The sequence below is a fragment of the Carassius auratus genome, unplaced genomic scaffold (genome assembly GCF_003368295.1).
Source record: "Carassius auratus strain Wakin unplaced genomic scaffold, ASM336829v1 scaf_tig00217539, whole genome shotgun sequence".
NCBI classification, from domain to species: domain Eukaryota; kingdom Metazoa; phylum Chordata; class Actinopteri; order Cypriniformes; family Cyprinidae; genus Carassius; species Carassius auratus.
The window spans coordinates 33,283-58,218 of NW_020529114.1; the positions used below are offsets into that span (position 1 = coordinate 33,283).

The 24,936-nt window shown below is 39.3% G+C and overlaps 1 pseudogene; it reads left to right on the plus strand.

Moving 5' to 3' along the window:
• LOC113101112 (zinc finger protein 91-like) overlaps positions 1–24,584 on the plus strand; it is a 55,166-nt pseudogene extending 30,582 nt beyond the window's left edge.
• The last annotated feature ends 352 nt before the right edge of the window (positions 24,585–24,936 follow it).

Genomic DNA, 24,936 nt, shown 5'->3' on the forward strand with positions numbered 1-24,936 from the left:
ACAATGTATTATAATTTGTGACATATAGGCCTACACTCTCTCTGGTTCTCTCTCTCTCTCTCTCTCTCACACACACACACACACTTCTCCCTCCCTCTCTCTCCATCTCACACACACACTTCTCCCTCCCTCCCTCCTTCTCCCTCACACACACTCTTCTCCCTCCCTCTCTCTCTCTCTCTCTCTCACACACACACACACACTCTTTTCTCTCTCTCTCATACTCTCATACACACACTAAAACCCCTGAAAGAGAACTGTTTTGCAGAGATTCTTTCTCTTGCTCCCTTTCTGTAGTTCAAGAGAGGAGAGTTTGGCAACATGGTGGAGCCTAATCTTTAGAAACACAGACACAACCAATGACAACATATCAGACTGATGCTTGTCAATGCCAGACTGGGTCTCCTCAATGTGCTCCCCAGGAAGGAAAACATCCTCTGTCCCAATCTCCTCCCGCACTGTTGACACCTGAGGAGCTTGTATTGCTGAAGCTTGGCGGATCACCCTCTCTGCAGCTCTCAGCACCTTATAAAAATAATACATATTTACTTTACACAGTACTTAAATATACTTTCAGAAAAAATATGAACAAAGCAACCTTAACCCTCAGATGGTCTTCGGGGTCTTTTTGACCCAAAATGACTTTTGCTCAAATTAAAAAAAATGTTCCCTTTGTCCAAATGGTATGAAACCTTCTGCGGCTCTCAACACTTTCTAGATCTACAAAAAATTTGTTTTTAATTGGAATGATATCTGTATATAGAGGAATACATTTTTTAAAACTATAAAAACTGTTCTCTTATCACTTGTCAAATAAAATCATCCAAAATGCAGAACCAACACAAATATAAAGTGGTGACACTGACACCGACAATGTGTACACACACACACACACACACACTTGTGAGGTTATAAATCAACTGCTCTCTTATAATTATTTTTAAAAAATCATGCAAAATGCAGAACCACCAAAGAGGGAGTGAGAGAGAGATGACAGGATGAGATAAAACAATTTAGCACGCACACACACACACAAACCTGCTCCAACTCCTTCTGCAGAAGTCATGCAGTTTACCATGCTTACTGCCTGCAATGCATTGTAATGTAACATCATTGAAAAACTGGGATTTTTTTCAGTAAAAAAAAATACAAAAATTTGACAAAATATTTTATTTTTGTTATAATTGTGATTTTATAATATTTAGATATGAATCCAACTGAATCCAACTTGTGAAAAGATATCTTTCAGGTAGTCAAATAGCAAATAGCATATAGTGGAGCTCTATAGCCATCTAGTGGTTAAAATGATTTTTATTTTTATTTTAAAACTGCATTTTCCAAAAAATGGGTATAAATGTTACATTAAATCATTTTAGATTATCCATGTTATCCCCATGAATGAAAGTTAGAAATCTGTGTCTTTTATAAAGTGAATTTTACATAAAATGCTGTTTTTTTTGTAAAAAGCCTATTTAAATAAATATTAATTTATAGAAATTTAGAAGATATCATAAATCCTCCAAAAACTGCACAAATGTTGAGTTAAAACATTAACAAACAGAGTAAAATTACATTTGTAAAAAAAAATTATCTTGTTACAAAATTAAATGTTATTGTCAAAAAACACGAGTGTGGACAGGAAACGAAGACCATCAGAGAGTTAATATCGGTTAATATACATTACTTCCTGAAATCACGTGCGCAAACACAAATAACAATAGTAGTAATAATAGTAATGTTAAATCTTACTTGTGAAAAGTAATCCCGAGCCGTACTTGCAAAGGTCCGCCGATTAGAACAGGAAAATGCTGCACAGTGCTGTGGCATTTTAACTGCTGCTACGCAACGAAACTAGGAGTACGACCGGTTCAAGATGGCGGCCGCAAATCTCGTCGCCCAGCGGCCAATAGGGCGTCTACTTATATGATGTCTATGGGCCAGCCGCCCTTTCTTTTTTTTGAAAGAGAGGTTCCATTCGTTTACATGCAGGGGGCGGGGTTTATGAGCGGAACTTCTCAGGACTCGGTTTTATGCCCCGGCACACAAGTCTGATTTTTGGCGCCTGGAACTCCTTAACCCGAGAGCTTTTTGGAAAGAGAGAAGGTTTCACATCAAAGTCTGTCCGTAATGCCAGGTAACGTACCTTTGTGCAAAGCGCTGTTATTTAAGTCTTCGCCTGATGAGGCACAAAGAGCTGCCGAAGCTTTAGACGTGGAGTCTTCTGAGCTCAGTTTTAACTGTTCACGGCATTTCGCCTATTTAAAGGGTTAGTTCACCCAGATAGCAAAATTATGTAATTAATAACTCACCCTCATGTTGTTTCAAACCCGTAAAACCTCGCTTTATCTTTGGAACACAGTTTAAGATATTTTAGATTTTGTCCGAGAGCTCTCAGTCCCTCCATTGAAGCTGTGTGTACGGTCTACTGTCCATGTCCAGAAAGGTAAGAAAAACATCATCAAAGTAGTCCATGTGATATCAGAGGGTCGGTTGGAATTTTTTGAAGCATCAAAAATAGCAAAAACGACGACTTTATTCATCATTGTCTTCTCCTCTGTGACTGTTGTGTGAGAGAGTTCAAAACAAAAAAGTCTATATAGCCGGTTCGCGAACGAATCATTCAGTTCACCAAATCGAATTGAATCGTTTTAAACGGTTCGCATCTCTAATACGCATTAATCCACAATTGACTTAAGCTGTTAACTTTTTTTTAATGTGGCTGACACTCCCTCTGAGTTCAAACAAACCAATATCCCGGAGTAATTCATGTACTCAAACAGTACACTGAACTGCTGTGAAGAGAGAACTGAAGATGAACACCGAGCCGTTTTGTTCGTTATCTGGCTCGGCTCTGTGTTCATCTTCAGTTCTCTCTTCACAGCAGTTCAGTCATTGTACTGTTTGAGTAAATGAATTACTCCAGGATATTGGTTTGTTTGTACTGCAGAAGTTATTGAATGAGTGTTTATATTAGTTTTATAGTAAATTAAGTTACAAACCTGATAATAATGCACAATGTTTCCATCTAACATTTATTTTGAGGTACAACTCGTCATATTATCAGAGTGTTTTACTAGTTAGCAGTAAACCAAATGACAAAATGTTAATTTTGGGTTGGAGTATCCCTTTAATATATTGTTGGTCCTCTCTTGTTTTTGTTTTGAAATTGAATCATTCTAATTTTGCAAAAATCGTTCTTGAATCGAATCGAAAACCTATGAATCGTAATCGAATCGCTGCCTTGCCAAAGATTCACAGCCCTATTAAATACTGATCAACACTTGATTAATAATTACACTAGTGTTGTCACGGTACCAAAATTTTAGTATTCGGTACCGATACCAGTGAAAATCCATGGTTTTTGGTACCAATTTCGGTACCAAAGCAAAACACAAAAATATGCTAATTAAAAAATAATAACTTTTTATCACTAAAAAAATAAAACCAATGCCATTCTTTATACTTATTTACAATTGTGTAAATATAGAAATATAATTAAGTATAGTAATATAATATAATTATGAAAAACAGTAAACAAGTTTCACCCAAATTTAATTTGTCTTTTAATTTATGAAATTTAAACATTTTAATTTTTGTTAAATAAAGGGGATTTGCTATTAAAATTAAAACATGGAAGAAATATTGTGTGATTTAATTTTTAATTAACAGTAGTAGCAGTATCACATACATTTTACTACATAATAGTAATATTTATAGCACAATGCCTTTATGTAAAAATTAGCTTTTAATGAATGTATATTTGTCATTTTAACTGAACTTAAGACTGGTGGTGATGCTTAAGTTATTTTTGGTCATTGAGGGTTTCTGTATTAAAAAAATGATAAAATGTAATAAAATGTAATAGATCATATTAATTATTATTAAAAGATAATACTACTACTAATTCTACTACCATACTAACAGTATACAATGAGCTGCTGGTTCATGAATATTAATCATGTTGTCTGCGTTCGGTCAAACTGATTTGCTGAAATCAAAACAGGGATGGTTATAGATGAGCGCCAGCCAATGAAATTGCCATTTGCGCATTAGCTCCGCCCACTACCGGAGAAACCGGCATATCTACTGCTTGTTCGAAAAATATGAATAATTCTAAATGAACTCAGGAGAAGACAACAAAGAATATAGTTTACATGTAGCATGTCGATTCAGCGTGGTAAGACTCTCGCTCTCTCTCTCTTTGCATGTGTGAGAAACGGAGCTATCAGCAAAGCAACGGAGAGTCGTGCGCCTTCACAAAGAGTTTACAGTTTGGCAAATATCATAGACAGTAAAGAGACAAATACAGGTGTACTGTGCGTCCATTGAGATGAATTTAAAAGTACAGATCGCTTGATGGAAAGAGAACTCTGAAGCGCTCAGTCAGTGTTCAGCGAGTGAAAATATATCTGCGCCATGCAATCTTATAATAGCCTCGAACACACTCTGGCCAGTAAAATCTAATAATTGATTCGCCAATGGCTAACAATAGACATAATTTAGTCGCCCAGAATAAAATTTATTCACATATGCGAGTGATTTACTCGCAATGTAGAGGCTGTTTTGAGGGGTTGCCGTGAATAAACCTTTAAATTGACACTGGTTTTACTCAAATGCAATGGTAAAATGCTTAGGAAGTGACGCAGAACAGTTCTGGTGATGTTGTTTATGTATTAATGTCCTCATTGAGATGGAAGATGCTGAAATTACTGCAAGCGTCACACGCTTCAGTCTATGTAGTAAACAAACCCACCCATCTCTCTGCCTTTCATTCATTCACACAGAGATGAGCAGAACATGCATGATTCAGATTTTAACCAACTTTTGCGGCTTAACATTTACAGATACTGGTCCATATGGAGATTTGATTTGATTAATTTGTTAACTTTGACAAATTCCGTGACTGTCCATATTAAAATGTAAGTTTTCATGACTGGAATTTCAAATTCCATCCGCGTTTTCTGCTTCGCGGAAATCATAGCGCTGTATGCGTCAAGAACCGGGTTGAGCGGGTACTCGGTACCACCGGTACTTACAGAAACCTACCGTGACATTTTCATTTTTTTAGTACCGACTTGGTACCAAAGTACCGGGTCTTTTGACTAGGGCTGTGCGATACGGACAAAAAAAAAACCTATCACGATTTTTTGATCAATTTTGCGATTTCGATTTTGACACACAGAGACATGCTTTACAGTTATAAATGCATTCAGTATAAATTTTAAACATATTTCCAAAAGAAAACCAATGAGAGCTTTATCTCTAGCTTACTGTAGCGGTGTCTCAGGTGTTATATGTTTTTCCCAATATATTTATTACCCAACGGTCACTGTACGCATCTGCAGTGCGTATACAGTAAGTTGTGTGTAAGCGGTTCAGAAGCAGCAACGAGAGTGCATTGTTGTAACGCAAAAGCACATTAAAAAATGCCCAAGCGCGAATCTATTCACTCGTGGGTCAATGTATTAATAACCAGCACCCGACCGACGTTTTCAACTAACCCGCCCGCAACTCGGACCGCAAAAAAATAACGATTAAATATTGTAGCCGACCCGCATTTTTAAAAAGCTGTAAATGCTCATCGTAGCGTCACTGGGCCGTAGGAACGTAGGCAAAACTAACCAGGCAAAAAAAAAAAAAAACTTAATATATTATAATTTTGTCAAGAATTATAAACAGTCGTTAGTAAGCTCTTAATTTGTACTAAAATAGTCTAGTCTGGCTATGTCTATTTGTATGTTTCTGCAAGGTCAGCAGACATTGAGGCTCGGGTTTGTTCTGATCAGAGCTCGTGAGAGAGCGCATTTCTGAATATCCCGATCCGCTCGCTCATTCCGTGGGGTCTCGCTCAATCCAGAACGGCCTGCTGGTTCGAAAATATGCAAGGAGTCATTTAATTGAGTAGTAATAAACTGGTGTTTTCGGTGTTGCTGCAAAGATGAAGTTGAAGATGCAGACTCGCCATGAAAGCCAGAGAGAAATGCACATTTCATATGGATTACATCATCAGAGAGTAGCACATTTATTTTGGTTTGAATATTTTCGTTTAAAAGAAGACATTTCAAGCTTTCTGTAATATATAGCCTATATTTCTCAAAACTGTGAGGCACACGCTGAGTTTAGTTCACATGCAATGCAAGTGATCGTGCCGGCGCCTTATTACATTGTCTGCTAGGCTATATAGTTGCTTCTTATTTATTAAATACGGGCAACTGATTGATAAAACATTGATCAAAATTAAGATACAATTTATACAAAACCAAAATATTTTAAAAAGAGTTTTCTATAAAACAAAACTTAATGAAGTCATCAAAATCATATTTTACCAAAAACAGCGCTGTTGCTCCCCATGCAGTCTTCTTTGCCGCCTCCATCTCTACGTGCAGACTGAGTTAGTGCGTCATCTTCATGCCAGTTATTCAGCCAATAAAGTGTAGGCCTATCCCAGCAAACATTCGGACGTCTTTTGACCGTTGAAAAGACGTCCATCCGAGACGTCCCGTCATGGTTGAAAAATAGTTCCAAAATGAAAGTTGAACCGACGTCTTTGACGTCTTTTAGACGTGAACTGCACATCTTTTCTGCACGTCCCTGGACGTCTAAATGTGTCGTCTTCTGGACGTCTAAATGCGCCGATTTCTGGACGTTGTTGTCTTCTGGATTTTTAAATGCGTTGCTGCATAGTTTAAGTGTATATATATATATATATATATATATAAGCCTGCATATAAAATAATCACACACCCACTGTGTAACATCGTGGAAGGCAATCAATTATGTCTTGAGGTTTAACACATCTTGACAGAAGTTCAAGACCGGTCCAGTCAGACATGAACGTCCATAAAACATCTTAATCAAGAGTACATCACTAACAATAACACATTATTTGTGGGCATATGCAAAAAAAAAAGAAGCATGTTCTGATTTAGCACATTTTATTGTTTTTGAACAGTTTAGCATCTGTTAACCAAAATAAAATACTAATTACAAAAATACTGTATTATTATATAAAGGGAAAATTCTTTCATTTACTCACCCTCATGTTTCAAACCTGTATACCTTTCTGTGTTCTGACCATATTGTTTTCATGTTTGCTTTACTGGGACAATGACAAATAAGAATCTTCAAGATGATAATATATTTAAAAATGTGTTTTTCAATGTTATCTTTGTATCCATTTTGGATTCCTGAAATAAGTTTACAGGCCTACCATTTTTTCATCAGAAATATGATTTAATGAGGGGCATCACTGAATAAAAAGTGCTGAAATACTCAATCTTAAAGTCCATTATTATTGTTAAAAATTTATATTTGCAGTGTTTGTTTATTAATGTTTTTTATATATAATATAAATCAATATTAATTGCATTTATTTTAAAATACTTTAATCATATAATATTAAGAACATTATTAATATTTGAACATGTGGCATAAACGCCTTGCAGGAGCCATTGTTGTCATGTGACAAGAATATCATAAAACATAAGACCCTCATCATAAAATATGTTTGAAATCATTGCTATTTATGAAATCAAAGTGGTGTAAATGATTTTAAACTGTATAGAACAGACATTAATTCAAATATTACATTTCTGAGAATGTTTTCTACTAGAATGTTAAAATATGGTTTCTTTTTATCAATTCTTTTTTAATCTTGTCATTGACTTACACAGTTGTCTCATAAACACACAGATATTTGGAAGAATGTTTGTAACCAAGCAGATCTCACAATCCATTAACTGCCACTGTAGGAAAAATATTATGATCGTAACATGAGGGTGAGAAAATTATGACTATTTTCATTTTTGGGTGAAATATCCCTTAAACACACTACTGTTGTTTGGCTCATTTCTTGTAACCTCCACCCCCATCTCTTCCCGGAGCGAGCTTCAGGTGTTCTGTCATCGCTGCATCCACTTCAGAGTCTCCACCTTTTCACAGCATCTGAGGCAAGAGAATACATTTCTTTTTAAAATAAATAAAATAAAACATTTGAGATAAATGACATGCACTTATTTTCAAAATATCTTTATGGTCTACAGCTAAAAAAAAACCCTTGGATCAAGATGAATGAATCATAAATGAAACATTAGAAAAAAAATGTAATCAACAAGCATTAGATTTTATTTTATTGTACAAAAGGTGTTACGCTTTAATGTGATGCCCTTGAGAAACACTCACAGTGTAACTGTGAGAAAGTGAACAGGACATTTCTGATAAGACAGGAGGGCTGTGATGTCCCCTGAATAATTAATTAAAGCGTGCCAATAAAAATTACATCAATATAAGTAACTTTTAGCCTTCTAACGTTAGCTAATTTTAGCCATACTCAGTGAATTTCAGTTGACAAGGTGGGCATCATTTCTCTCGGTTCCTTCGTGTCAAACAAGTAAAACTCAAGCACGTTAATCAAATAATACAAAATGTACTTACACAACAGTAGATTTTATATAATTTATATCGATACATCTCAGTCCTCTTCGAGTCTTCTCCTCCTCGTGGTTGCCTGCTCAATATACCGGAACTTCCGGAAGGGAACTTCCAGAAGAAAGCGAGATCTCGCGAGATAATCTATCCTATCGCGGGATTTTGTAATATCACGAAAACATCAGTATGTTTTGTGTCTATCTTGGCAGCACCGTTTTGGCAATTACATTCAACTCAGACTGAAATTGTGACCGGGTATATATCTGTTTCACATGTATATGCATAGATTCAATAAAAATAATAACAACAAATACATAAAACAGGTTGAAATAATGACTAAATTGCAGCATTGCTTTGCAATCACTTAACCACACTGGGCTCTTTGTGATTATAATTTTTTTAAACAAGATAAAGTGAATATATTTACATTGTATATAATTTTTTTTTCCTGCTAGTCTTGCCTGGACATCTTTTCACAAACCATGACGAGACGTTTAAAAGACGTCAGTGGACGTCTATTCACAACCTCTTTAAAACCTCTTTAAAACTACTTGGTGCACTTTAATTAAATATTGCAGTATTAATCAAGGTGTAAGCACAGCTTTTGCATATTCCACAAGGATTTCACAGAGGGTCATGATGGACGTGTAACGCACGTGTAAATGACGTCACTAGATGACGTCCTCTCACAACCGATTCACAACGCGGGTAAATATTGAACTACATGTATCTAAAAGTCAAAGAAACAATTATACATGAAACCCCATAGAACTATAAACGTGTACAAACATATCTGAATGCATTTTTAGGAAATATTCTGCGTTACGTATTTCTACCGATTTATGCCGTCCTACCGCGACTATTTTTGGCCGGCCACACGACGTCGCCGTCGGACCAATGTTTGCTGGGATGTATTTCAAAAATGCGGCCGCGACCCGAATATCATAAAAAATATTTTTGAATGACTCATAACCGCAGGCACCCGCTCATTTTGGATCAACCCGCGCATTACTGACTCGCACGCAGATTTCATTTGCTCTGTTAACAAAACCAGATGCGCGTGCTCAGATCATAGACTGTATAAGGCTCAGATATATGCTGCCTTACAACGTGTCTCCTCTCATTCAACCTGCGTCCTGTGCACTCACAACTCTCTCTGTGCTCATGGGCAAGATATTAAATCTTTTCGCACCTTTCTATTTATAACCTTTTCTGTTCTCGTCTTTTTACTGCGTGCAGTGTGAACGTTCTGTTCCGTTAACATGGGCTCGAAAAAAAAAAAAAAGGCTACGCATCCCAGACAGAGTGTGTGAACCTGGAGTTAGGCATATGCCCAGTCTGCTCTGTGGTCTGCTCTCGCGCTCCACTCAGGTGCGCTGCATCCTGATTGGTTCAGATAACATAATGCAGGAGGTCAGGGCTGCAGAAAATAGTGCAATAAGGCGATTTAGAAACCGCGCACACTCAAAAAAAAAAAAAAAAAAACGCGATTTTATTTCGATTTCCATTAATCGCACAGCCCTACTTTTGACAACACTAAATTACACAATATTAATGAGATAATATATATATATTGAAGAAAGGATATGATCAGCGGCATCCACTCAATCCTCTCCTTCAAAGGTATATAAGAATACCTAGTATCTCAAAAGTTAAAATATCAAATCCAAAGTATCCAAAAGTCAAAGTATCTGAGTTAAATAAACCTGTAAGAGTCAAAGTATTCAAGTGAGCCCGGAATACAAGAAAAAGAAAAGATGAGATGGTCAGCTAGTATAGACTAGACTGAACTGAACTGAGAAGGGAGGGTGTCTACACCTCTTTTAGCCCCTTAGGTCTTGTGATCTAAGCCGAAGTCATGTCTCAAATAGATATGAGATATTGGTCATATGTCTGTGGTCCATAGAAAAATACCCAGATGTGCCTTGTGGTTCAGTTTAACTTCCACATTTTGGGAGGTCAGTGTTTATTTCATTTTAATAATTTTTCACAATGCAAAGCATTTAAAAATATACATTTAAATAGCTTCTTAATGAAGTGATTTTACCCTAGTTGCATTAAATGATTGGTGTTGTGCTGCTGTGTCTTCAAGTGATCAGACTCTCCGTTGGCTGTTTCAGAGGCAGCCATTTTGGGGTGACATCATTGTAGCCCTTAGTTCACAACACTTAAGTGTCACCTCAGTCAACACTTAAGAGTCATTCTTAGACTTTACTGAAAGTTGCAACAAGTTACAACAAGTTACAAGTTACATTTACTTAAGTACATTTTATGGGTAACTAATACTTTTGGAGCATATTTAAAAAATGGGTACTTTTACCTAAGTACATTTCTAGTGAAAAAAAAAAGTACTTTTACTTCGTTACTGTGAGCCACGCTCTTCTTGTTACTTAATCTTAAGGTAATAGAAGTTATAAATGCTTCAGTTTATTTCAAAAGCATCGTCTACTTTTCTCTGGGCAATGAGCGATGCTCATTCGTGAATGATTCTTTTGAGTCAATTCTGTTCAAAAGCTTGATCAGACCAGTTGGCAAACCAGTGAATTGGTTCGTGAATCAGTTTGAATGATTCGTTCAGTTCCCTGCTGTGCGCTCTGAGTGTTTGAACCGGTTCACTCAGAGTTGTAACAAAGTTTAAGAACATCAAGAGCGTTGAAGACGTGGCTTTGGATCCTACGGTCAATTAAAATCGAAACTGCTAAGGCTATTGTTTGCTAGCGATGAATATCTTTAATAGTTGAACAGAACGTGTGCAATGCAGAGACAGTGCAGAAAGGGAAGAGGAGGTGAAAAGACAGGAAATTATGAACATTGCAGTCAGAAATTTAAAAGGGGAAGGTGCACACGCATGCATATCAGGTACACGTTTTGATCATTTTTGTGTAATTCTACATATGAATGGTAAATGGTAAATGGACTGCATTTATATAGCGCTTTCAACAGACCACATGGCCATCCAAAGCACTTTACAATTTGCCTCACATTCACCCATTCACACACTCATTCACACACCGACTGCAGTGTCAGCCATTGAAGGCGCCATCCAGCTGGGGTCAGGTGTCACTTGGTCAGGTGGAGCCGGGGATTGAACCACCAACCTTCGGGTTTGTAGACAACCTACATGAACCACTGAGCCACTGCCACAACACAATTATTGATATTTCCACTATTTATGCTTGCAGAAATATACATTTGTTTACATTTTGCAGAACAGATGGAAGAAGCTCTGTCAATGTGCATTTGGTTTGTTATGTTCAGACATTCGGTAACTTCAGCCGTCATGTGATAAGTTTTCTCTCTTCTCCGTGTCAGAGGTTATTTATACATATATAAGACATAATTAATATACTTTAAAATATAATTTATTTCAGTGATGCAAATCAGAATGATCCTTCAGTCATGATCTTTCAAAAAATCATTCTAATATATTGATTTATTACCAGTTCTGGAAACCGTTTTGCTGCTTAATATTTTTTGGAACCCTGTGACATTTGTTTAGGATTATCTGATGTATAGAAAGCTAAGAAGAACAACACTGATAGTAAATCAACATATTGGAATGGTTTCTGGAGGATTTAGTAGTTGTAGTTTCCCTTTCATAGGTCACTTCGTTGCTGCGGTGACGTCACCACGTATGGGAACACCTTCGGTGTGACGAATGTCTGAAGCCCTATACCATCCTGCCAATCCTATTGGCCAAATAGCGCTTGGCACCGCCCTACGCATGCGTACACATCGTATACCTGGGTGCCGCGCGCCATTTCGCTCAGATTTCATTCCTTCAGGAATAGCGAATCATCTGTGCCCTATCATCTCGCGTTCTCCAGCGATTTTCTTCGAGCAGTGTTTAACTCCTCTTTCGCGGACGCGATGAGTCAACGAAAGGTAAGAGCCGTATAATGGGTTTATCACAGGGAGGCACTCATGAGAGATTCGCTAGCAGCCTCTCTACATGTTCTCTCTGTGATAGCCTACGGCTATGGTAAAATAAAAGAAAAGTATCCGCGCTCTGGAGTCTATTTCTTAAGTCGCCTCGCGTCTAACCCCCACCGTTCGCTTCTGCGGTCGCCGAGGCCCAGCACGAGGTGTTGGTTAGGGGTGATATGTGCGGCTTGACTATGAATACAGTGATGCACTGGAGTTGCTCGCTCTTCCCCACTCGAGCGCGTTAATCAGAGCAGTTTTGCTTTTATACTATGTTTGTCTAACCGCGGCTTCGAACTCAGAGTAGGCTCTGGCCGGCATACGCGGTTCTCATATGCGGTTCTCTCCCTCCGAGCGGACAGGAGAAATGCGCCTCCCCCTCCTCAGTGTGCTATTATGTGGCTATCCGCGCGGTGGATAAACTACCCTTCTCACGGACCTCCACCAAGAGGTTTCGAGGTCCTGGAAGCAGCCTTAATCAGCGCATATCACGAACAGCGCGGGTTTTGCCACGATTAAGTGACATGGCAGACTGCTATTATACAGCGATGCCGTTTGACTACCTCTCTAGCCGAACGGATCACACCGAACTCCGCCGCGACCTAAGTCTCTTCGAAGACGTATCGAGTCGTGTCTATTTCGGCAAATTTTATTCTCTTTATGGCGGTTCTTAACGAGAAGCCTCTCGTTCTTAACCCCACGCTCTAACATTGACTGTCTTACAGCACAGGCACTTCGAGCGTCACTGAACTGAGCTGTTATTTGAGCGCCCCCTCAGACACTGCACAATTCAGTCTTCAGAGTTTGAGGAATGGCATAAGAGACTGGCAAATATGGCCTGTTTATGATGGCTCACACAGCTGCCCGCGTTTTCGCTAGCGGCGTGGCCCGATTTTTATCTTGGTGAATTAAATCCTGCCGTGGATACGCTTCAGGATTATACACAACGAAACACAGCGAGTTTTACGCATGCATTTTCCTTCATGTTTGCCAGGGACTGTGCCCTCCACTATAGAGTGCTGTTGGACCGCTAATGCACATCCAACCCTCTCACTGCAGTCCCCACGCTCTAACATTGACTGTCTCGCAGCAAACAGCGCTTCGAGCAGCATTGGATCAGGCTGTAACGCCAAAGTAAAAAAAAAAAAAAAAAATCCCTCAGACACTCTGCGCAATCCAGCTTTCAGAATTCGAGGGGCGATTCAAGGGTCCTACACAGACGACCCGTTTATGACGGCTCGCACAGCCGCCGCTTTTCGTTAGCGGCAGAGCCCGATGTTTCAATTCATTGGCCTAATTCCTGCCGTGGACACGTTTCAGGATTATACACAACAGGACGCAATGGCTCTTATGCATACACTTCCCCTGTGCACGAATGCCGCAGGTTTTTCCATGCACGGACATTTAATGTGTATTACAGCATTGCAGAAAGCGGAAATTTTGAGACCACTAGTATGGTTTCGGGCCGTGTGGAACGCTTGCCCGGCTTTTCTCAATGGGTGTTACGCACAATTTGTCACAGATACTCTATTCAGTTTTTTAAGAGGCCCGCCTCTTTCCGCTGAATTCTTTCCACGGTGGTAAACCGATGGAAATAGCGGAGTTGCGACAGGAGATGTCAACTATGCTGAGCAAAGGGGCTATAGAAGACGTACACCCCTCTCAGATTGAGGCAGGGTTTTTACAGCCGTTATTTGTAAAAATAAAAATACTTCTCAAAATGCATGGATGCAGCTCTGGCCCCGTTGCGGCTCCAGGGCGTCCGTGTTTGAAACACTTAGACGATTGGCAGGTTTTAGCGCGATCGCAGACTCAAGCACATTCTCATCGGGTTCTTGTGCCGAATCACTTAAGAGCCTGGGCTTACACACAAATTTTCAGAGAAGTGTTTTAAACTCCTCTCAACGGATAACCTTTCTGGGAATAGAATTGGACTCTCGCACGATGACAGCCAAGCTTTCTCTCCCGCACGCTCAGACGATTGCGTCATGCGTGCGGCGCTTCAAAGCGGGTCGCACAGTGACAGCGAGATTGTGCCTCAGACTTTTAGGTCTAATGGCAGCGGCATTCCCCGTAATTTGTCTGGGGTTACTTCACATGCGCCCTTTTCAGTGGAAAAATGGGCGTAAAAGACGAAATATTTCACCCCGTTGTCTTCCGCATCAGACGATTTCGGTGACACGGAGTTGTGTGATGTCGTTAAACTATGGATGCCAACCGAATTTCTCCTACCGGGGTTCGGCTGGGGATTTGTGCTTTCCCAGAGACCGTCACGACGGATGCGTCTTTGACCGGTTGGGGAGCTGTTTGTCAAGGGCGACCAGCCCACGGAGTGTGGACAGCGGCACAACGCAGTTGGTATATAAACAGGTTGGAATTACTGGCAGTTTTTCTGGCTCTCCGGTAATTCGCGAATCTGCTGATCGGCCGTCTTGTGCTGCTCAGATCAGACAACACAGCGGTTGTGTCATACCTATATCATCAGGAAGGATTACACTCTCGCCCCCTGTGCAGGCTGGCGAGACATGTTCTTCTTTGGTCTCAGAACAAATTTTCTGTCGATCCGAGCTGTTCATGTCCCTGGACGTTTGAACTTCGGAGCGGATATGCTATCCACACAGGCTCTGGAACAAGGAGAAGAGTGTCTCTGAGCAGAGTGAGTTAGTATGTCCCGGTCTTTCTGTTGAAACTACCGAGACTATTCTGAATTCTAGAGCAGCTTCTACGAGACGCTTATGCTTTCAAGTGAAGACTGTTTATGACCTGGTGTGAAAATCGTAATGTGGATCCAGTTTACTGCCCGGTGGCTTCAGTGCTGGAGTTCCTTCAGGATCGTTTTCGAATAGAGTGACGCCAGTCACTCTAAGGTTTACGTGGCAGCTATTCAGCTTACCACAAATATATAGACGGTACCTCAGTGGGCCGTTATCCACTGGTTTCTCGTTTCATACAGGGTGTGTGACGGCTGAGGCCTTTCCGCCCCATGCGAGTCCTTCATGGGATTTATTCATTGTGTTACAGGGTTATCAGGGCATCTGTTGAGCCCTTGGAAACTGTACCAGTTAAAATCCTGACTCTGAAGACAATTCTTCTTATGACTTTATCCTCCCTCAAGAGAGTTGGGGATTTAAAGGCTCTCTCTGTCTCACCCACGTGCATGGAATTTGCACCGGGATCTATGTAGGTGTTGTTGCGACCGAGGCCTAATTATGTTCCTAGGTCGCATCTAATTCCTTTCGCTCTCAGCAAATGGTCCTGGAAGCTTTATCCCCTGCCGAGGCAGGGTCAGAAGATCTAGGTCTTTGCCCCTTAGGCCTTTAAAGACTTATGTGTATCTTACAGCCCCATGGCGTGAGTCTGACCAGCTGTTTGACTGTTTGGACATAAGAGTAAGGCCATGCGGTTACAAACAGTGCATGTCCCATTGGCTGGTGGAGGCAATATCTTTAGCCTATGAGGCGCGCAGACTCGCTTCGTCCTTAGGAGTTAAAGCTCATTCAACTAGAGCTGTGGCTTCTTCTCAAGCTTTTCTCAGTGGATCTTTTATGGATGATATCTGTGCTGCGGCAGGATGGTCCTCACCGAGCACTTTTATCTAGTCCTACAGTCTGAATGTGAGGATGGCTCCTGGCTCCCGGGTTCTCTCCGCTGAGCAGATGCTTCCTCGGATCCCAGCTATCAGGTACGTCAGGCGTTTTGGTATAGCGTTCCCATACGTGGTGACGTCACCGCAGCATCGAAGTGACCTATGAAAGGGAACATCTCGGTTACGTATGTAACCATGGTTCCCTGAATAGGGAACGAGATGCTGCGGTCCTGGCCGTGCCGTACCTTGATAGCATTCTTCTTCTTCAGTCATGAAATCTGAGCGAAATGGCGCGCGGCACCCAGGTATACGATGCGTACGCATGCGTAAGGTGGTGCCAAGCGCTATTTGGCCAATAGGATTGGCGGGATGGTATAGGGCTTCAGACATTCGTCACACCGAAGGTTTTCCCATACGTGGTGACGTCACCGCAGCATCTCGTTCCCTATTCAGGGAACCATGGTTACATACGTAACCGAGATGTGTTTTAGCTGATACCTTTTTAATCTTACACAAGTAACTATTTAGACTATTACTTTTAGTTTTACTTGAGTAAATATTTATATAAGTACTTTTACTTGAGTACAGTTTTTGGGTACTCCACCCACCTCTGATTATGTAACAAAACTTCAAATCATTAATACAGTACACTTACACAAAACAAAACAAAGAAAAAGGAAATAAAGTATACACGAATACAAATCCCATGAGAAAATGAACCATGGTCTTATTATAGTAAAAGTGTGTGTGTAACCACAGATACCACGATAACCAACAAATACCATGGTTAAACAGTGGTTAGTGTAGCAAAACCATGGTTAACTTGTGCTTACCATGATTTAACTGTAGTAACCATGTTTTTGGGGGTTAGTTTTCATAAGGGATATGTTTCCAAGTTAACAACAAAACAATCTGAAAATAAAAACCTTAAGGCGACACACATAATGAATGTAGAGATGGAGTTTTCACTGCTTCGGGATGAACAGAACTTTGGATCGTTTTCATATACTTGTTTAGATCAACTCAGAGTAAAGAAAATAGGTTTAGAGATGTATGTGAGATTTAGCTAACAGGAAACACAAATTGTTATATTTACATCTTTAAATCAGAAGGAAAAGTCACTTGAGATCAGATGAACATTTAAAAAAAATTGAGCAAAATGTCTCAAAACAGGTGAATGAACCTTCCTCAGTAGAGGCAAAAACCGCAACTCTGTCTGATGTCTGACTTACATTATAATTACGTCCATGAGGTTTTTGTGAAATTTGGATTAACTTATTGACAGTTAGGCTGTCTGATTATTAGCGAGTAGCTCAAATTAAAATAGTTTGAGCTGCATACATTGTTGTGTGCTGGGTTATTTGACCAGTTAAAGAATTACTTGTGTGTTAATAATATGCAACCATTACTCAGGAGTGTATGCAGTTAACATGGATCCCCTCTCAGTTCACAATGCTGTTTAAATTTCAGCTACTTCCACAACAAGCACACCTTCAGTGAAGCTCCTCCCACAACAGTATCGCCTTCAGTGAAGCTCCTCCCACTGCAGTTTATCAATAAATGCTGGAATATTCCCATCAGTCTACAAGTGAAGACGAGCATCAAATCATCAGGAAGAAGTGAAATCTGCAGAGACAGAGTTTATTGAAGAACAGAGAGAACTTGAGAGATCCAGAACCCTGCAGAATGAAACACACTGAAGAACAAACAGGTTGGTGTTTATTCTTGATTCTTCAGTGATGATGAACATTAAGAATATAGAGCTTCAAACAGTTTGTCATATTTTGATTCGTTGTGATAGGAAAGATATATAGAGCTGTTTAATAATATAGTTGAAGCAGCAAATAGTGAAGACCCCAATATACTTCAAACGAAATCAAAGAACGAACTGATGATGTAATTTCGAACAAAATCAGGCCAAAATGAAGTTCGTTTTGAGTTCATTTTGACAGTTCGAAATGGCTCACCAAAGCAAACTTTCTAGGGGAGGTTTTTTTGACTCCCAAACACCTTTGAGTTTCTATTGGTCCTTGGCGGTTACGCAATCTGTGGAGGTGTTCTGAAACTCCACCTTCTTTTTCTCTTCATCTCTTCAGATTTTCCTCTGTTCGTTCATTCTGCAGAGGTCATCAAGTAGAGCAACATCTCCTGAATACACTGATTGTCGAAAACCTGAGCTGCACAAATATATCCACACCTGTACGATCACTCATGGACATACTTTAAGGGTGCTTTCACACTTGGTTCACTTGCCTGGTCCGAACCCGAGTTCGGTTGCTTCCCCCTACCCCCGCTGGACTGTGTTCATATTATAATATTTGAGTCCGAACCGTGGTTCGTTTGCGTCATCAATCCAGTAGCTGTTTACCCCGTTGCTTGGTAATGACAGCGCAGGAGAAGGCGGCAAATGCATAACATTACTCTGTGCACTTTTATGTATTACGTTTTTGAACTGTTCGTTTTGTTGATAAAGCTTCGGTACAAAATGCTCTAAAGAACGTTGAAGGCGAACATTAATTAGATGTACAGCTCTCTGCTTGCAGTGCGTCAGTCACGCTCATCAGGAAAGTGAGTGAAACACACACACAAACACACATTTTCATCAAATAATTTGTCATTAAAAGCGGTTCACTTCCACGATTTGGTACGATTTCGTTCACATGAGCAGTGAACCGTAACAGAGTTCATATGAAGTGTACCCCAGACCACCGTTTTTAAGCAGACTCCGGTACGGTTCGGGGGTGCACATCCGAGTACGGAAGACAGCGTTCACATCATCCAAACGAACCGAATTCTGGCGTCAATCGACCCCGGGTGCACACCAAAAGTGCTAGTGTGAAAGCACCCTAAAGATGTAGGGACAGTATTTTAAATTCAATTCAAGTTTATTTGTATAGCGCTTTTTACAATACAAATAATTACAAAGCAACTTTACAGAAAAATATGTTTCTACAATATTTAGTAATAGCTTATAAGTGGTGATTGTTCGTTTGTGCACGCATGACAGGATTTGTAGAAAAATTCATACAAGTCGTAATCAGCCAGATGATGAACATTATTAATATTATTAATAATTTAATATATGATTCACTCACACTTGTAGCAATATTTGTTAGTTCTGTTGTTGATTCAGGGTTAGCATCATCTGAGGTCCTCTGATGGTCAGCATCATCTCTTCTCAGGTGTTCTGGATCCAGACTGGAACTTGTGTAAATCCTAGTTATAAAACATAAAAACAAAGAAAGAAAATAGAGACATCATTAGCATAGCTGCTGTTCCAACAAAGTAAAATTAATTAGTTTAACCCAAGCTAAAAAATAAGAATGCACATTTGATCAGATACAACTATACTCACAGTTTAAGATAATTATTCAAATGCTTGGCGAAAGAGATGCGTTTTTAATCTAGATTTAAACAGAGAGAGTGTGTCTGAACCCCGAACATTATCAGGAAGGCTATTCCAGAATTTAGAAGCCAAATATGAGAAAGCTCTACCTACTTTTAGTGGACTTTGCTATCCTAGGAACTACCAAAAGTCCAGCGTTTTGTGACCTTGGGGAGCGTGATGGATTGTAGCGTGGTATAAGGCTAGTTAGGTACGCAGGAGCTAAACCATTTAGGGCCTTAAGTAATGATAATTTGTAACTGTTACGGAACTTAATAGGTAGCCAGTGCAGAGACTGTAAAATTGGGGTAATATGATCATATTTTCTTGACCTTGTAAGGACTCTAGCCACTGCATTTTGGACTACCTGTAGCTTGTTTATTGAAGAAGCAGGACAACCACCTAGAAGTGCATTACAATAGTCCAGTCTAGAGGTCATGAATGCATGAACTAGCTTTTCTGCATCAGAAACAGACAACATGTTTCGTAGCTTGGCAATGTTTCTAAGATGGAAGAATGCAGTTTTTGTAACATGGTAAATATGATTTTCAAAAGACAAGTTACTGTCTAATATAACACCCAGATTTTTGACTGTAGAAGAAGTAACAGTACATTTGTCTAGTTGCAGATTGTAATCTACAAGATTCTGTGTAGTGTTTTTTGGTCCAATAATTAATATCTGTGTCTTATCCGAATTTAATTGGAGAAAAGTATTGGTCCTCCAATCTTTTACAATTTTAGCACACTCTGTTAGCTTAGATAATTTAGAGGTTTCATCTGGTCTCGTTGAGATATATAGCTGAGTATCATCAGCATAACAGTGGAAGCTAATTCCGTGTTTTCTGATAATATAACCAAGGGGCAACATATATATTGAAAATAGAAGGTGACCTAGTACGGATCCTTGTGGCACTCCATATTTTACTGATGATAAATGAGATGACTCCCCATTTGAGTAAACAAAATGGTAGCAATCGGACAGGTAGGATCTAAACCATCTTAGAGCCTGCCCTTGAATACCTGTATAGTTTTGTAATCGATCTATGAGTATGTCATGATCTATGGTGTCGAACGCTGCACTAAGATCAAGTAAAACTAGAAATGAGATGCAGCCTTGATCTGACGCGAGTAATGTTGTATTTTCAGCATTTTTACTCCAGTCTTCAGAGTCACATCCTTCAGAAATCATAATATACTGATTTACTGATTATCAAACATTTAAAACATAATTTTTTAAACAGTTTTTTTTTCAGTATTATTTGATAAATATAAGGATCCAAAGATCAGCATTTATGTGAAATAAAAAGCTTTTGCAACATAATACACTATGTCATTCAAAAGCTCAATAAGTCAATATATAATTTTAGTTTTTTGGGAAAAAAAATATAGAAATTAACACTTCTATTTAGCAAGGACTCTTTTGTGGGTTTGAGTCTCAGGCCAGCAACACCACTGCCCCCCGGGCACCGCAGCATAAATGATGACCACTGCTCCGGGTGTGTGTTCACTGTGTGTGCACTTTTGATGGGTTAAATGCAGAGCACGAATTCTGAGTATGGGTCACCATACTTGGCTGTATGTCACTTCACTTCACTTTGAATTGATCAAAAGTGATGATAAAGCAATAATTTTTCAAAGGATTTCTATTTCAAATTAAATGCTGTTCTTCTGAACTTTCTATTGATCAAAGAAACCTGAAAAAAAAAATCTACTCCACTGGTTTCAATATTATCAAAGTGTGTTTTTTTTTATTATTTTTTTATCATATATCATAATTATTTCTGAAGGATCGTGTGACTGGAGTAATGATGGTAAAAATTCAGCTTTGAAATCTCTATAAATTACATTTTGAAATATATCCAAATAGAAAACAGTTAATTTAAATAGGTTAGTAAAAATATTTCACATTATTTTTGTTTTGTTGCAATCGTATGTTTAATGTCTTCGTGTTTGCAAAAGTTTCTTGGCTTTTTTTCTGTGTAAAAACTGTTTTCATACAGCGATAGCTGGACGCTTTTGCCCATATTAGGAGAGAGCCTCCAGCTTCGAGTATGAATGAAACGCACACTACAGGAGTTGTTTGCGCTCTGTGATGTCCATCTCGCTGTATTCTGTGTCCGAATTAAACATCAAATCATATGCAGGAAAGGTGCGGGGGACGAATTCCCATGATATTAAAAGCGGGGGGTGTCCCCACGTAATCTACGCCTCTGATTAAAACGATGAGTGGGCCCGGTGACATTTTGCTTAACTCTAAAAGAGTTAATTAGGTCAGTAAACGCAAGTCCTAAATGTATCATTTGTATTATCAGCGTGAATATTAAAATCTCCCATGATTAGCGCCTTATCAACTGTAACTAGAAGGTCTGAGAGGAAATCTGCTAATTCTTTTAGGAATTCTGTATACGGCCCTGGTGGACTATACACAGTAGCCAGAGCAAGAGATACATTAGATTTCTTTTGCATGTCTGACAGTGTAACATTAAGCAGAAGTATTTCGAATGAGTTAAACCTGTATCCCGTTTTCTGGGTAACATTGAGAATATCACTATATATTGTTGCAACACCCCCGCCACGACCAGTCTGACGGGGCTCATGCTTATAACAGTAGTTTGGTGGAGTAGACTCATTTAGACCAAAATAATCATTTGGTTTTAGCCAGGTTTCAGTCAAGCAGAGTACATTAAAACTATTATCTGTGATCATTTCATTTACAATAACTGCTTTGGGTTTGAGTGATCTAATATTTATGAGCCCAAACTTTAAAGATTGCTTTTGTTAGTTTCCTTTACATGTTTCTGGTTTAATCACGATAAGATTTTTTCTAGATCCTACATTAAATTTATATTTTGACCTCACTATTCGGGGAACAGACACAGTCTTAATAGATTGTACAGCCCAAATACTTTTATCATTTAAGCGGGTGGAACAAAAGTCATCATAACAGTTATTTGAGAATTGTCTTACTAGTCACTTGGAGCGAAGTGTCCTGGAGATGTTGTCAGAAAGCAGCTCTGCTCCAACTCTGCTGCTCTTCAGCGTCTCCGTCTGCCGCAGCGTGGTGTCGTTAACCCCGGCTTGAAGCACGAGGGGATACACGGGAGCGTCGTGACATGTTTACATTAATCTACACCCCGCCTCCAGCAGTGCGGGGGGTGTCGGATAGTTCGTTAACAGTATACCGTCCCTTAAACTTTTCTAACTTCTTTTTGCACCGAAATGAAGAATGAAAACGAACTTCGTTTGAAGTATATCGGGGGCCTTAAGGGTTCTTACTATAGAAACGTGGGATTTGTATCTAATGTTTTAAAATGTTTAATAATTATTATTATTAAGTGTAACTGGAAGAACCTGAAGTGATTTGCTAAAGTTTTTTTTTACTTTTATTTTAGAGTTTATTGAAGAAAACGAGGAGCATGAAAAACAGAATAAAGAGGAGGATAAAAATGTCAAAACTGGAGAAAACTCTTTGAGTCGCTCTCAAACCAAACAGAAAGATTTAAAGAAGAGAAGAGACAAGAAATCTTTCACCTGCACTCAGTGTGGAAAGAGTTTGAGAAGCAAACATGGTCTTGAGATTCACATGAGGATCCACACTGGAGAGAAACCATACAGATGTGATCAGTGCGGGAAGAGTTTCACACAATCAACATACCTAAAGATACACATGAACATCCACACTGGAGAGAAACTGTATGAATGTGATCAGTGTGGCAAAACATTTTTGAGGGCTTCATACCTGAAGGATCACCTGAAAGTTCATTCAAAGGAGAAACCACATTCATGTTCTTTGTGTGGAAAGAGGTTTTCACGTCTGCATAGTTTACAAGTTCATCAGAAGAGACACACTGGTGTGAGAGAATATATGTGTTTTGAGTGTGAGAAGACTTTTATTACATCTGAACATTTGAGACTGCACCAGAGGATCCACACTGGAGAGAAACCTTACAAGTGTTCACACTGTGACAAGAGATTCAGTCGGTTAGGACATCTGAAAAGACATGAGAGGATCCACACTGGAGAGAAACCTTACAAGTGTTCACACTGTGACAAGAGATTCAGTCAGTTAGGAGACCTGAAAAAACATGAGAGGATCCACACTGGAGAGAAACCTTACAAGTGTTCAAACTGTGACAAGAGATTTAGTCGATCAGGATCCCTGAAAATACATGAGAGGATCCACACTGGAGAGAAACCTTACAAGTGTTCACACTGTGACAAGAGATTCAGTCATTTAGGAGACCTGAAAGTACATGAGAGGATCCACACTGGAGAGAAACCTTACAAGTGTTCACACTGTGACAAGAGATTCAGTCAGTTAGGATCCCTAAAAACACATGAGAGGATCCACACTGGAGAGAAACCTTACAAGTGTTCACACTGTGACAAGATATTCAGTCGGCTAGGACATCTGAAAACACATGAGAGGATCCACACTGAAGAGAATACAAGTGTTCACACTGTGACAAGAGATTCAGTCAGTTAGGAGACCTGGAAACACATGAGAGGATCCACACTGGAGAGAAACCGTATCACTGCACTGTATGTGGGAAGAGTTTCAGTCAATCATCTAATCTACTCATGCATATCAAAAACATTCACAGTCAGTATTAGGGGATACACAGACTTATCAACTACTCTACATCAATGTTCTGCCATGACGCTTTAAGCTTGATGTTGATTAGTCGCTGGTCCTATAGATGGCACAACAGGATAATAAACCTTTGAAGGACTTCCACATTTATGCTCCTTTTCCAAACAGTTAAAATGTCAAATAAATGTATGCTCTGAAAGCTCCACAAGACATGTATGATTATAATACTGGATGCTTGAAATTGAACGGGAGAATGCACATTTTAAACAGCTTATTGTACAGGTAAATTAATCACTGTTCTAATCTAATGCGCTGCTGCACTGTAACACACACACACACACACACATAGACTACAGACAGTAGCTCGTACATCACACATGCACAGAATCATTCAGTGAGGAAATGTACTGTCATCTCTGTTCTGTTTTTTCTCAATAAAATAGCTTAGAAACTGAAAATTTAAATAATATATTTCTTAATAACTAAAGCCCACAGCGTCACTACTACTAGAGAGACACTGCCATGTATACGGTGACAATATAAGCCATTTTCCCAGGACATGTCCTTGCTAGGATTGTTATATTGTCTAAAATATCCAGATTTTGGCTGTTTGTGCTGTGCAGATCGATCATTGTATGACATTCATAAGAGCTATAGAGAGCAGAGCAGACGGCTCCTCATGAATTCAAATCACTCTCTTGGTACTTTGGTGTCATACAATGATCGGTGCACAGCGACGCTTCAAGTTGAATGAACGAACAAACACCTAACATGTACGTGTATTTGCATTCCTTTGATCGTTCTCTGTAGATCTCACCTTGTCACACGCCACGATGCTGGACGATTGGTTGATTATGTACCATACCTGCATGTTATTGGTCAAACTACTTTGGGTGTTTCAGGCAATATAGAAATCCTGGCAAGGACGCGTCCTGGGAAAATGGCTCATATGGTCACCCTAGCCATGTAGAAATAATTCACACACACAATCGCTCTCACTAATGCATTCATACAAATGTA